We start from the raw sequence: 11496 nt of genomic DNA, 5'->3' as shown, positions 1-11496 counted from the left end.
TCCACACCCTCAAAAACCTCTCTATTCTACATATTAAACAACTTTCTTCTATTACATATACTCTAAAGTATTTTTCCAATTAAAATTGGAATTTTAAATATTATAAATACAAAATTATTTAAATATGAAGAATATATTTTATTGATTTATTCTTATAGATTGACTATTAAAATATTATTTAAAAAATATTTAGAAGAAAAATATGTTTTATGCGTTTGCAAAAAAAATATGGAATGCAATATTTTTTCTTATATTATAAATGGCTTAAATAATTTAATTTTAATAACTCAAAATCGGTTTTAAATAATTTTTTTATATAAGATTTTTTAAATTGTAAATGTAAGATAAAATTTAAACAATATTAAAGCTATAAATGTAGATATTATTAAAATTTTCTATGAGTTTCAATTTTATAGAAATTAAATAATATCATGTGAGTTTTATTTATTAAAAATAATTTAACTAAATCAAAATATTTTTTGAAGAGAGTTTTCGGTGAAAATCACATCAAAATTTATTTATTTAAAAATGAATTTTATGAAACTAATAAAAATCATGAAAGTCAACAATGCATATTTTATTATTATGACAATCAAATTAGTGTAATATCCACTCCATATAAAGAGTGAAATTATATATATATATATATATATATATATATATAGAAAGAGATATATATATATATATATATAAAGAGAGAGACTAAAGATTGTGGAAAGTGAACTTGGAAGTATATATATGTGAACTGAAAGTCAAGTTATGTAACTGAAAGGATGTCAAGCTCTCATAAGCAATTTCCCACGACTATTTATAGATAATAGTAATAATAATAAATTGTGTAACTGAGGTTCATTACATATGGTATGAAATATATAGATTCAATATTTGGGCCTATGGGCCAACCCACAACTATAATAAAGGAATGAGCACTATTCAGATCACACCAAGGTGTGGATAGAAGATGAAGTGCCACTTTCTGCAACATAATTGTTGGAGGGTGTGAAAGCCTTTGAAAATGGAACTAATTATATGAGACTAATGGATGTGGCATGTGTACGTGATTTCTATAACCAAATGAGCATTGCCTCTTGTTAATTTGACAACTATACCAAGGAAAAATAAGAAAACAAGTATTGGTATATATATGTCTAGAAAAAAGTTACTATCAAGAGAGACATAATGAGTGTACTGAGCTTGTTTAAATATTTGACACTTGTCTTTAGAGTTGAATAATACAACATTAAATTAATATTAGTTAGTAATAATAGACTATGGAATGAATTAAACCTAAACTCCAAACTGGGTGAGTATAAAGAGGAAGAAGTAGCTTTTATAGGCACAAAATCATGAAGGGGGAATACAATTTGTTGTTACAAAGTGAAGTATTTATGAGTATATAAGTTGGAAGTGCTTTAAGTTGTACTATTATATATAAAAAAATTCTACTATAGTATATTTCTCTATCTAAAGTAAAAGGGAGATATGATGCCTTATAAGCAAGGAACTCATCTAAGAAAGAAGATCTCTTATATGTTAAATTCAATATCTATACAAGGAAATGAGATAATGGCAGATTATTTGGGATAGAGAAATATGTGGAAAAAAACTCAATAATAGTTAGTCATAAATATTATACATGAGAAAGTGTGAAGTATTGATAGCTAGAATAAAAGCAGAAATGTATATAAATTTTGACAACACCAGATTGTTATCAAGAATTTAGGTATAAGTGTTAGAAAAGGTCATACATGGATGTTACACTAGTGAGTCTCTGTAGAACCTATGCGGAATAGGTACTTATTGAATACGATAGGGTAAGCATAAACACCGACTTTTTCATTCTTTAGTCGACAATAAAAACTTAAGATATAGAGGACATAAAGAAAAATGCATGTATAACAAGAGTAAGAATAGAAAAAGCATTGAAGGATTAGTTGTTATAGACTCCAAGAAATAATTAATATTCAAGAATACACAGTAAGGAATGAAGTTATCTAATACAAAAATCATTAATTCCAAGGTTAGAATTAAGTACTTAACTTTGAAGCAATACCGAAACGAAGTGAATTAACCAGGTATGTATTTATAAAGGTAAGATGCAAAATTTCATCTAATTGAGAGGTGTAATATTGTTCGATTCAAGAAAGAGATACAATGGAATAAAATACGAAAGTCATAACATATATTAGGAATTAAGAATACAAAGTATTCTTATGAACAAACTATCTAAGAAAGGTTTTGACCCTAAGAACAACGAGCATGGAGGGCATAGACAAGATACAAGGCGATGTAATTTATATAAACATAAATAGAAAATGGACTAAAAGAGGGATTACAACATCCCTAGTGAAAATTTCATGTAATAAAAGTTAATAAAGGAAAAAATAATAACCAGAGTTGAGGGGACACTTATTCCAAGTTGAAGGTTGGGTGAAACATCCTAGTGGATGTTCATTTGGTTTATTATGGCTAATGAAATGGTTAACGATTTGAAATGACAAATAGAAATTTTGGCATATTTATTTATGAAAATAATGGAAATTAGGGGAGAAGAAAGATGAAAGGTCACAAGTTGGATGTGGGGAGGAAATTGAAGGAAAATAATGGAAAAAGAAGAAAATAGAGGTCTAATTGAAAGAAAGCTTCTAAGCATCAGTTGGTACCTTTTGTCACTTTAGTTTTGGAGCTCTCTTATTATTTTCTCTCTCTCTCGCTCACAAACTCTTGGAAACTTAGAGTTTTCTTGGAGCACTTTGGCATTGGATTAAGAAGGAGAAAGGAGGGAGAAAGCAAGGAAGAGCAGGATCAAGCACCTACAACATGATTATTTGTAGGTATTAATTTGCATGTCTTTTCCTTGCTAAATTTGGCATGCATGGTATTGCATGTGGTTCTTGGTTGTTCTTGCATGGTTTTTCAAGATGTGACAATCTTTTCAGCCTACCCTTTCCATTTCTGAATAGCCATGATGTGATGGTTTCTCATGTTTTGGTTGAGTGGGATTTCTAGATGGATTTGAAGCTAAGTGAGTTGGATCTATGAATAATAGAACACATGGCCTAGTAACCTATGAACCAGATTGTGGGTTGTGGTAAAGCCGGATTTTGTGATGCCTCAGTGGGCCTAGGAATTCTCGATGGTTAATGGCAAGTTATATGGTAAAGCCTAGAGGTGTTTTCCCTTGATTAAGCATATGAATCCTTGTCTGTGAATGTTGAGATTGTTAGGTCCCTATACTACTAGTGTAACCCCTTATTGTTATTAGTACAACCCCCATTTTATAGTATTGTACCCATGTAGTCCCCATATTGTTATTATTGTGCCACATAGAAGCCCACTATTGTTATTATTGTGCCCTTACATTATTATAGTTATGTTGGCTTTGATTATATTATGACCCCTTAGACTCCTCTATATAGAAAGGAGGTATTTCCATTTGTATCATCCAAGAATTGTTCATTTGTGTAATGTAAAGGAGGTTGCCCCCTCGAAGAGGCTTATTTAGAAGGTGTTTCTCTATCTTTTCTATCTTTTTCTGAGCTGGTTTCATAACAGAGATATACAGTAAACTTTGGAGGCTGGAGTCTCAATGTAGGGCCTAGTGGTCCCTAAATCAGAATATGGATTCTGGTAAAGCTTGAGAGACTATGAGACAAGAAAATTCCTCATGGTGTAGGTGGAGAAATATGGTGGCATACATGCCTGTTTTGGCCCAGTGATTAGGTGGAGATCGTGGTAAAGTCTGTTATTACATGTTTATTATTTTCGCCTAGTGATCTCGCGTGGATTGCAGTAAAGCCAGGTTTCTATTAATGAGGGTGAGGTGGTTTAGCCTCAAGATGCCCTCGTTGGTTCATTTGGTTTGAGTGCCACATTCATGCTTTGAATATGACATGGGGGTGAATGGGTGAAGAGATATATGACTCATCTATTCTATGGTTGGGTGGAACATGGTGGTCCCATCCCAGGTTGGATTTTGCATTGATTAATAAGAGATTCTTTCCTTGACATCATATGTGTAAATGTACTAGTTTATATGTGGATTCTATGTATGATGTATCCTTGATATTTCCATTGTTATTATGTTGGCTATAAGCATGTATTATGACAATGATTATGTATGGCTCTCCTCATGTTTTGACTTCTAAATGAATGAGCAATGTATCTATGACCTAATAGATGATAATGCAGCTAATGATATAAGGGAGCAATGCTTCTTAGTGATTCTGAAATAAGTATAAGACCCTTATGATCAGATATGTTGCTTAAACTTGTAGATTACATATTTGGGACATGTTTAACAAAATCCATGTCATGGCTAGTAGGGGTTTACTCAAGTCCAATTGCATTTGCATCATTATTTTGTCGTTATTTTTCAATTCTCAAAGTGTCATTGAGTTTTGGGCAGTGACTCGAGCTGAACTGAAAGTGTCATTGAGTTTTGGGCAATGATTTCGGGCTTGAAATATTAGCACAAATCCCGGAGATGAGGACATAAGTATAAGAATAAAAATCACTGGACTCATGCATACCCATGTTTTGGGTGTGTCGAGAGACCCCTCGACACCTGCATGCCCTTTGAATGGAGTGTTCGAGGGTTTACTAGCCTAAAACTTCAGTTGGTCTCAGGGGTTGATTACGTGGATGGTTGGCATGGCTCTTTGGTGGTATGTTGGTGATCTGGAAGGTTGCGAGATTGGAATGATTGATAGACGATATGTTGGTGACGTGGAAGGTTGCGAGATTGGAATCATTGATGGACGATATGGTGGCGATTTCTGCACAAAATTCTGCTAGTACCTGCCTGGACTGGTTTTCCAGACATTTCAAATATCATCCTTCAAACTTCCTTCATAAACTGTGTCGAATCCTCCATTCCCAACCTCTTTGCTGAACCCGCCTGTCGCGAACTCAAAGGCCTGGTAAGTGAATATTGCAGGAAGTCCAGTCACATTTTTCAGATATTCTCCGTCGAATTCATTGGCACCTTCCATCTGTTTTGGAGTAGATTTTTGTTTCCGCGTTCTCTGCCACCTGGAGATCAATTTCCACGCAACAAAAGAAACAAATAAGCTCCCATGAAGTGGGAGGAGGATATATGGCACAATTCCTCTGGCTGTGAACAGCACGACCAAGAAGCTCACCACAAAAGCCATGCCCAACGCCGACGGGCCGAGGAAGAGTAATCTGATAATTCGAGATGTAAAACCGCCAGCATTCTCATCTGGACTTTGCGCAGAATCCATCACTTACGTTCGCCTGCATACATTAATCGGACTGCATGATTATATTCTCTGATGCTAGCCCGGAGAGTTTATATTGTCATATCATCACGTCTACCGCCAATTAAGAGAGTTCATAAAATAATTGCACACCCGGAACGGTGGGAGGGCGTTAAACCAGACTTTTCAAAGTAAACTTTTAGAAATTTCAAGATATATGCCCTGTGTGTGTTTTGCACGTATCCATCGCCAACGTGAGAAACGGTGCAGAAAGCAACACCATGGTTTTCCATTAAAGAATGACAAGGACGCATTTACTATGTGTATTGCCCTGCATTGATCGGTTGTCAATTACAACACTACTAGGTAACTGGATAGGATTTTGGCGCCGTTGCCTTTTGGTAATGTTGAAATTGTAACTTTATTCAATGTTCGTGAATCAAGTAAAATGGGGTAGTTTATATGAGAGTTTTTCTTTTTTGAATTTGTTTAAAATTCAGTAGAAATTGGTTGGAATCAAGTTTTCAGTTGTGAAGTTTTCATAATTTGAGTGATTCCAGTATTTTTCAATCTGTGGAATTTGTATGTGTAATCACCAATATATTTTAAACAACAAAAGATTAAGGTTTGACAGAAAAAAAAAAAAAAAAAAAAAAAATTGGCTAAAATTTAACCGAAAATTGCAAAATATTTAATACTTAGACATTGTCTCTAGATAATTATGAACTATTTTATTAAATACATAATTTATTATCAATAGAAAGAGTTAAAAGAAGCACAATATAGCTTATAGATGAAATGACATTTTTCATATCTCGCAATACAATTTCAATCAATATTGCGATTTTTTTTATTTAAAGTATATTTTACAATGCATAAATAAATTCAACACCCTCAAAAACCCCTCCAACACTCAAATTCTACATATTAACCAACTTTATTCTGTTACATATAATTTAAAGTATTTTGCCAATTAAAATTGAAATTTCAAATATTTTAAATATAAAATTATTTAAATGTCAAGGATATATTTTGTTGATTTATTCTTATAGGTTGAATATTAAAATATTATTTTAAAAATATTTGGAAGCAAAATATGTTTTATGTATTAGCAAAAAATTTGGAATGCAATACTTTTTCTTATAGTACAAATGTCTTAAATAATTTAATTTTAATAAATCAAAATATCTTTTAAATAATACTTTTATATAAGATTTTCTAAATTGTAAATGTAAGATAAAATTTAAACAATATTAAATCTATTAATGGAGATGTTCTTAAGATTTTCTATAAGTTTCAATTTTATAGAAATTAAATAATACCATGTGAATTTCATTTATTAAAAATAATTTAACTAAATCAAAGTATGCTATTTTATTTTTTTTGTTCATTATAAAGTTAAACATTGTCTTTCTTTAATATCACTGAATGATGTAAAGTTTGTCATTCATTGCTAGCTCAACTTTGAGTATAGTAGAAGGATTAATCCACAACATTTCTAATCTAGGTTTTCTTCTTTTCTTTTTTCTATTTGTTGAATCTCAATTTTTGTTTTCTCTAACCACTTAGATGTGGGATTTTCTCACCCTACTTATACTCTTTTCACTATCGGTGAGCCATCTATTCTAGAAGAGGAAGCCTTTGCCTCACTAATTAGATCTTATAAAGCTATTGGTGAGAATTATGCTAAGAACAATATTTTTTCAAAAATGCATAATTCATCCCAAACTAACCATGATGCCTCTAGAGCCAAAACGGAAATATATTATCCTACATGAAAGAGGCTTAATAGGCAAGTCTGTAGGCCTTTGGCCTAGCCCTTGAGTAGTTCAAAAATAAACCATAGAGGATTGCAATGTTCTAGGTTATATTTCTAAATTTTATAGTGGAAAACATTTTTATGTGTTTTTTTAGTATTAGAGAAGAAAGGGACCTAGTTTTCAAATTAGGCCATTTTTTCATTGGATCCAGGGGAGTGTTCATTTCTCATTGGAATTTTAATTTTGATCTACACATGGAAATTTCCATTCCTCCTACATGGATTAAACAACCACATGACCACATCTCACCATTATTTTCTAGGATGAGGACTCTCACAATTCTATTACAAGTTAGGCGACTACAATGAATGAGCTAAGTCAGAAGGGGGAATTTTCTCCTATGTAGAATCTGTGTGGAAATATTTTTACAAAAAAAAAACTTCCAAAGGCAATTCAGCTCAATTTGAAGGTCTAGAGTAATCTTCAACCCCTTGAGTATGAAAGAATCCATTTCAAGTGTAACATCTACTATGATTATGTCCACTTCATTAAAAACATTGATATCAGTAAATTCAACATCCTTTAAACCAAGCCCCAACTCCTTAGAATAATTATGAGAAAGAATCATTCAAATAGGCATTATTAAAATACAAGAAATGATAGCTCAAAGGGGTTCAAACTATGAACTAAAGAAAACAAACATGAAATAACGCCACGTAACTTGTCCATCAACAAATTGGAAGTTCCAGAAGATTAAGTGAAAGAGGAGTATGAACTTATAGATACATGATCTTTGAATACTAAGCCCCATTTCAATTTTGGGTCAACAATAAAAGTTTAGGAGGCCTTAGAGTAGAAAAATCTAGGTAATAAGTTTGGGACCTAAATAAGGATAATTTTTGCAACTCCACAAGAGATTGAAGCAAAATAAGATGAGGAGGATCTAGTAGAAGAAAATGAGAGATAGGAGAAAATAATGGTTGATGGAATCATCCTTGAATTCTCCTACTTTCTTTCCATTGCATAAATTATAAAGAAATATTTTCATCCCTCCCCCTCATTGACAAGAGGTAGGAAATAAAGCCAAAATAATAGAGGGAAAGAGGAAAAATAAATAAATATTAATAAGTACTCAACAAATTCTATAATCTATTATAATTGCTAACATAGTTCAGAAGGCATGTAGCCATCACATCTCTTCTCAAAGATAAGCTACCATTGCCCAAGCTAGTTCTTTTCCATTTGGCATGTAAAAAAATTTCAACATTTATTATTTATTAATTGCAGTTCAGTTTTGTTATATCTCTATGTTTATGTTTTAAATCTATATTTCATTCTTTCCTTCATAAATTTGGATCAGTTTTATCAGAGCAGTTTGATCTTTCTCTATCTTTTTGTGCATGTCTTCAACAAAGTCGAGTTATAAGGAGTTGTTACTCAAACAACTTGATCCCTTGCAAGACTGGCCTCACTGATGTCGACAACCTCCTAAGGTAGAGGAAAATAAAGACAAGGGAGAAAATTATCCTATCAAACTATTTCTCAAAGAAGCCCCTAAGTGACAAAGGAACGAGATGATCGATAATTTGTCTTATACCCTTCAACATATACTAATGGGTGACAAATCTTCATCCAGCAATCACTTCAAAGTCACCAACCCCTTTAAGGTACAAGTTAATTTTGAAATTCTTATAGTTGAAGACTAGATAGATGTATATTCTCTAAATAAATGGTTAAATATATTGGAGGGATATTTCTTGGTCCATAATTTTTCATATAGAGAACATCTTGCTTTTGCACTCCTCAAGGTCACCCCCCATGTCGAGGACTTGTTGGAAACTTGTTATGAGCAAAGGGTTATGCCGAGGAGGAATCCTCACTATTTTTAGGCATGCCATCTTAGGACTGTTTCTGAAATAATATTAAGGAACAATATAAACCTGTTGGGAGCTATGAAGTCAAGTATATAAAATCGACCACACTATGATAGGAAAGGAACCAAGTAGTGTTAGAGTTCATGAATATATTTCATACCCTATGCAAGAAGTTGGGTATCAAGGATTATTAGCGACATTTGGTCCTCAAGTACCATTATTATATGCACAAATACATCCAGACAGAAATGGATTTCCTCGACATCTCCTCACTTTGTGTAGCATGCTAATATCCTTTAAAGATCAAGCTAAAATTTAAATAGAAGAAGCGATACTTTGGATTGATGATTTCGAAGAAGGGAAAGGGAACCCCCAAACTATATAAAAACAGATAAAGCCAAGGTAAAAAAAACCCAAGAAAACATGTTGAATCCACAAGAAAATAATAGAAATGGGATATGGAGAAAGACAGAGGAAAGTGGTGTTAGTTCCACAAGATCCCCACTCACAACACAAATTAACGTTGCACAAAGAAGTCACTAGTAACCAAGATGAAAGCTTCAGAGTTGGATGCATGTTAAGACTCTTAACTAGAACGTAACAAGGGGAAACAAATCATTGATGCAGAACCCAACACCATTTTTGCCACCACTAAGGTCAAGTAAAGTGAGCTTGAATATCTAGAGGAGGGTAAGCGTCTCTTCCACTAATATATATGGATGAAAGGTGCTATGATGTAGTTCATTATCAATAGTGGGAGTCAAAAGAACCTCATTTTAGGCAAGGTCGTTAAGTGGTTGAGCCTACTGAAAATGCCACACCCATAGCCATACACCATTGTGCGGCTCCACTAAGAGAAAAATCTTTGCATCAACCAGTGGTGTTGCCTACCCTATAACATGAAGCCTTTCATGTACGAAGTATTGTGTGATGTTTCTCTCCTTTAATTTTGTGATGTTTTATTGGGACATCCATACTTGTGGAAGTGTCGTGTTGTTTATAATTCCAAACCTTATACTACTATTATTACTTTGGGAAAAAAACTATACAAGATAGTGAAGGTAACCTCGCCTACTACCATTTCTTTGATCTCTACTAGAAAGCGCAATAATATCATTTCCCACACTGGGAAATTTATTTTCTTCTTGATTCATTCTCAAAGTAAGGGGAAGATCATGTCCAATCCATGGCCCCTAGGAAGGGCTCCTCTGTGCATCAGAGGCAAGTGGATAAGGTCATGGAAGAGTACAATGACCTCTTCTCCTCACCCATGAGGGTACCTTTGTACTTTCAAGTCAAGCATTCAATCAATCTAACCCCTAGTGAAACTATACCTAATGGACCTATCTAATTCTACTCTCTTATAGAAAATGAGGAAATCGAGCAACAAATCCAGGAGTTTCTACAAAAATGGCACATCTAACCAAGTTCCTCACCTTATGGGAGCTAAATGTTACTTGTACAAAAGAGAGATGGGATCCTGAGGCTTTGCATTTATTATTCGCATTAAAAAGATCACAGTGAGCAACAAATACCCGATCCCATGAATTGATGAACTTCTTGACCAAGTCAAGGGGGTTATGTACTTCAACAAGATTGATTTGAAGTCTAACTATCACAAATTTTCAATATAACCAACAGATGTATAAAAGACTACCTTCAAGTCCAAGTAGGGTCTCTTTGAGTGGTTGGTCATTCCCTTCAGGTTGAAAAATGTCCTCACAGATTTTATGAGGCTGCTGAATGGCATATTACGACCTTTCACTAACTCATTTGTTTTTGTATATCTCGATGATATAATCATCTTCAACAAGATTTTGGAATATAACTTACAACATATTCGATAGGTCCTTCAAACCATGTGGTAGCACAAGTTATGTTCCAACCTTGAGAAATTCTCCATTGCAATGGACGAGGTCCAATATCTAGGTTACATAATGGATGAGCAAGTCATGCATGTGGATCCAGCTAAAATCCAAGTCATTGGGGATTGGCTAGCCCCAGGGACTCTAACATAGCTTTGCACTTCTTGGGACTTGCTAATTTCTATCAAAGATTCATGTTGGGGTTCTCTTATATCACTTGGTCCTTATGTTAAGTTACCAAGGGAAAAGAAAAATAAATGCTATTTTGGTTTGATTCACAACAAAAGATAATGATTGAACTGAAACACCTCCTTTTCTCTGCACCTGTCTTCACCTTGTTGTACATGCAACAATCATTTGAGATTGAGACAAATGCCTCCAATTATGCTATTGGTGTAGTCCTCACTCAAAGAAGGGAACCTGGTGGCCTATCACAGTGAGACACTTTCCAATACTCTTCGAAGGTTCCCCACCTATGATAAGGAAATGTATTATATTATGGAGGCCTGCCGACAATGGGAAAAATATATTTTGGGGAAGGAGACAATCATCCACATGGATCACCGACCTCTTTAATTTATGCAAACACAAGGAAAGTTACGAAATGATCACCATCATAAATTGTCCACATATCTGAAGCATTCCATTCGAACATTAAATACAAGAATGGTATCACCTATCATGGCATAGACTACCTCAGCTAGCCCCTAATTGTGGCGTTAAGCATAGTTTTCAAGTATTGTGTTGGGTCCCTATAATACTAGTGATTACCCCA

This window comes from Pinus tabuliformis, chromosome 1_2 (genome assembly GCF_031772625.1).
Source record: "Pinus tabuliformis cultivar Carrire ecotype Pingquan chromosome 1_2, CPIR1, whole genome shotgun sequence".
NCBI lineage: Eukaryota > Viridiplantae > Streptophyta > Pinopsida > Pinales > Pinaceae > Pinus > Pinus tabuliformis.
Note: the sequence above shows the minus strand (reverse complement) of the source record.